At 35.2% G+C, this 4,692-nt stretch overlaps 1 non-coding gene across 1 annotated transcript; it reads left to right on the top strand.

Moving 5' to 3' along the window:
- Positions 1–375: 375 nt before the first annotated feature.
- LOC149822437 (small nucleolar RNA R71) lies at positions 376–478 on the top strand. Its single transcript, XR_016426320.1, has one exon. It is a non-coding gene; the product is annotated as a small nucleolar RNA R71 (small nucleolar RNA).
- Positions 479–4,692: the final 4,214 nt, after the last annotated feature.

Genomic DNA, 4,692 nt, shown 5'->3' with positions numbered 1-4,692 from the left:
TCAGGGTACTGAGTTGCTGAAGGGCACTCAGTGATCTCGTGTGCCGGACTGGCACAAAGAGTACACACCTGCTGTGTAGTGGATGGTCCTGAGAGAAGCTGGTCCAGCTTCTGAGCAATCATGTCTACTTTGCACTGTAGTGCAGTAGATGGACCAATCTCAAGAACACCAGCTTTCTTCTGAATGCTGGGTGTGGCTCTATCAGAATGAGAGCTCGAAGCATGGTGGAGTGAATTCTCGGCCAATGTATCAAATAGCCTCCATGCTTCGTCCTCGCTCTTCAGCATGAATGTCCCACCGCATGAAGAGTCGATCATCTGATGATTCTTGTCAGACAATCCATCATAGAAACTCTGCACCAGTTGCCATTTCGGCACCTGATGATGGGGGCATTTCATGAGGAGATCCTTCATTCTCTCCCAGGTCTCATGAAAGCGCTCACCATCTAGCTCTGAAAAGCTAGTGATGGCTCTACGATATTGGTTCGTGCGACCAATGGGAAAGTATTTCCGAAGAAACTCCTGTTGCAACTGATCCCAGGACTCTATTTCTACAGAATCTAAGGACTTTAGCCAATACTTGGCTTTGTCCTTCAATGAAAAAGGGAATAGAGTCAACCTCAACGTATCATCATCGAAATTCTGTATCTTAACAGTAGAACAGATTTCGAGGAATTCATCTAAGTGTCGGTAGGGATCCTCATGACTAAGGCCATAAAAGGATGGAAGCATTTGAATAATGCTGGCCTTAATCTCATAATGTGGCGCTCCTACATCGGGTCTCCGAATGCAGGATGCCTGAACATAGTCTGTGGGAATGAAGTATTCCCGCAGAGGGCGTGAAAGAATTGGGGGTGGAGGTGGAGGATCCATGTCAGCCATTGTTGCCGAACTTCGATGAGAATGTAAAATTCTCTCTGGGTTGTCAACAAATGGGTGTAATGGGGTTCCTAGACCTCGTCGACCCTGCATACACTGGTACTAAGACCAGATGTAAGCAAACGACCAACTAAAAAATTAAACTAGCACAGATACTAAAATGTAATTAAACAAAAAAATAGTAACTAAAAACAAATAAATATGCTATATAGCTATGTCAGAATTCTATGCTAAATAATTAAATAACAAAGTAAACTATTCTAAAATGCTAAAACAAATAAATACAGGAAATCACAAACTATGTTTTTCTAAAACCCACCTGTCTAATCGCTCCTTGCAGAATGATAATTAAGTGAATCCTAAAAAGAACAATATGTGAATCCTATATTTACTAACTATGTTAATCCTATATTCACTTACTAATCCTACTAACTAAAAAGAAAACAACTAATTAACTAACTAAAACAAAATAATAATAAATTAAACTCTAAGAAATAAAGTAATTAATTCGCCGTTCCCTGGCAACGGCGCCAAAATTTGGTTGATATTTTGGAATGCTCTTTTTTAAAACAATTATTTTCAATAAAACTTTGAAAAATCGTCAACCAAAAATATAAAAACCGACTTTCCACAAAGTGGTAAGTACGGGTCGATCCTCAGGGAACAGGAATTAATAACTACAATTCTAGAAAATTTAATTTATTAATATTAAATGACAATCTACAATTATAAAGTGAATACAACTACAATTAAGCACTAAAAGAACACTAAACAAGCATTCAGTCTTCTGCTCCACACCAAGGGTATTTCTGTCTTTTCGCCACTTAGAGAATTTTCTCACTTGTATAATAACCCTGGAAACTAAATATGCTTTTCAACCTAAAAATGCAGAAAAGTACAAAGTTAGTTTTCTATTTTAATTATGCAAACAACAACTAAAACTATATCTAATTCTACGAAAATAATAAACAAATGCTACTTATCAAACAAAAATTAAATAAAATACTAAATTAATTCTAAAATTAACCAAATTACTTCTACTAATGCTGTATGATGATTATGCAACTTCTAAAATACAGAAACTACTGAAAACAAACCTAAAATGCCGAAACTAAGAAAATTACGAAACTGCCCCTAACTAGTGTAAACTAGCAATCTGACAGGTTATCGGAAAACCACTGTTTGACAGGGCAAACGAGGTCCGATTTTCCCGAAATTTGTTCTGTTCTGCAACTGACAGATTAAACAATTTGACAGTTTTTACAGAATTGAAAAACAGTATCTGGAACTCCAGATATAAGCGTTTCAAATCTGGGAAAAATCAGGATATCGTCAGTCCTGTAATTTAAAATCCAGAAAAAGCGGTTTTCACAAAACGCTTAAAAATCAGACCAAATCAACTCCGAATGAACTGAAATTTGGTCTGCAGTTAAATAACACGTTAATAAAGTGAATAGAAGAAAACAATTTGGAAAACACAGAATTTTTGCTCAGAAAATAATTCTGTTGCGACAGGGCAAAAATCTGGTTTTTATTTGAGTGCACTATTCACTTTATGAACCTATTTACCCCCTATCAAATGTAATCTACACCTAATGCAATCTAAATGACACTGTATAACAGTGTATATGCAGATGAATATTAGGAAAACACTAAATGCACGACGAACAAAACACTACAAGCAATTTATGACTAGAACGAAGTTAACTAACAATGGAAATGCAACTATGCTCAATAATAAAATACAATCTAACTACTAAGTTAACTAATATCTAACTATCATTCAAACCACAATGAAACACATTTCATACATACTAAATAAATACGCTATACGTACACACACTTCTACACTAAAACGAAATTAGATAAATAAACTAATTAATATAGAAATCAAAAGAAATAATAAGAAATGACTTACTTAACTAAAGAACGAAGGCTAAGGTTAGGTTTCACTTGGGTAGGTTTAGTTTGGGTTTGGGTGCACTCGGATGGGATTAGGTAGGTTCGATTTGACTAGGGTGAAAAAGATAGGTTCGAGCTAAGGTTGACTCACTAATTGGATTCGGTTTTGAGTTACCTTAATCAACTAGGTTCGATTGACTCCAATGGACTCGGTTTAGGTTTAGCTAAGGGGGGTGAACTTGGATAGGCTCGAGTTAGGTTTGACTCGACTCGGACTAGGGCTAGGTCTAGGTTTTGTTTTGACTTTGACTTAGTCAACTAGGCTCGAATGGGCTAAGGTAAGCTCGGTTGACTCACTAAGCTTGACTAAGGTTGGGCTTTGGTCTTAGATTTGACCTAAGTGCGGTTTGGGCTTTGACTTGGGCTAGGCTAGGTTTTGACTAGACTCAAAGGGGGTGTAGACGAGGGGTTGACTCGACCTAGGCTCGGTTTGACTAGGTTAGGTCTAGACTAAAGTAGTAACCAAAGTTCACGATTTTAATGGAGGAGGTTGGAAAAAAGGAATGTAATAATTACCAATGTTCAAACTTTGAAATGCTTTGGATTCTCAAAAATCGCCCCATTTAAAGAGGGGGTTACACTCCTTAATTGCCTTTAATGCCTTTTTGGAAATCTGAAAAGGCCAATCTAGAAATCCACGATTTTTGCTTTTCAAGATGGAATTAAAATGCTTTTAATGCTCTATGGAAATCGTGTAACCTAGATTGGAATTTTGGTTTAATTGCAAAAACACTTTCCAAAGTTAAGGAGTAACTCCTTCTTTAATATCCATTCAAAATTCGAATCTTCCTTAAATGCCTCACACGATTTTTGAAGAATCTCCTTTTTCCAAAAGCTTTCCAATTTTCAATTACTTTAATTACCTCCCTTCTCAAAAATCGCCAACTTTAATGGATGCTACTTTCTAAACTAATAGACTTAATTCTACCTAGGGAATAAAAGGGACTTAAATGGAAAATCGATTTCCTAGGAGTTAATGCTAACCTAATTATCAAAACCTACTTAGTTAACCTCTAAAAACGGCTAGAAAAGAAAGACCTAATACATTGAACCTAGACACCTTCCTAACTCAACTAATGACCATTAAGACTTGCTAAAAAAAATCGACCAAGAGCTCCAGGGGAGCTCTAATGGCTGCCGCCTCACCTTGGGGAAGAAGAAGAACCACACGAAAATAAAAAATAAAATTATAAATTAACAAAAAGCAATAAAACTAAATAACCACTAATTTGATAAAACTAAATTAGAGAATAATACAAAGGACTCCTAATTACACCAAGGCTAACAAGAACAGCACTATGCTGGAATTAAAAACATAAAAAAAAAAGAAAACTTGATTTTTATAATTTTCAACAATAGACTCAAAACACAAAAACGAAAAATTGATTAAAACAACTAATTAAATCAATCCTAAAACAATGAAATGACTAACACAACTATATACTGCTGTTAACACCTAAAACACACAGCAACTACACGGTTCACCAACATCAATACATGCATTTAACAAAAATACAAAGATTGGCTAGAATAATCCTAGCCGATTTTTTTTTCTTTTTTAAAAATAACATCAAAACAAGACACAAGCACAACCCACGAATAAAATGAACTAAAATGAAATTTTCTAATGAGATTTTCAGCAAAACAACACAATACACATACTGGACGAAACAAAAATATCAAAACAAAAAATTATTTTTTTTGTGAAAATCAAGAATCGGTTAGAAAAAGTCTAGCCGATTTTTCTTATTTTCAAGCAAAAACAACACACAAACAAACCTAACGACTAAAATGAATCAAAATGAAATTTGTGTCTGAGATTTTCTAAAAAGAAAACACCTATAACACGCTG

The sequence above is a fragment of the Nuphar pumila genome, chromosome 11 (genome assembly GCF_984573655.1).
Source record: "Nuphar pumila chromosome 11, dmNupPumi1.hap1.1, whole genome shotgun sequence".
Classification (NCBI taxonomy): domain Eukaryota; kingdom Viridiplantae; phylum Streptophyta; class Magnoliopsida; order Nymphaeales; family Nymphaeaceae; genus Nuphar; species Nuphar pumila.
Note: the sequence above shows the minus strand (reverse complement) of the source record. Positions and strands in the feature narration are given on the sequence as shown.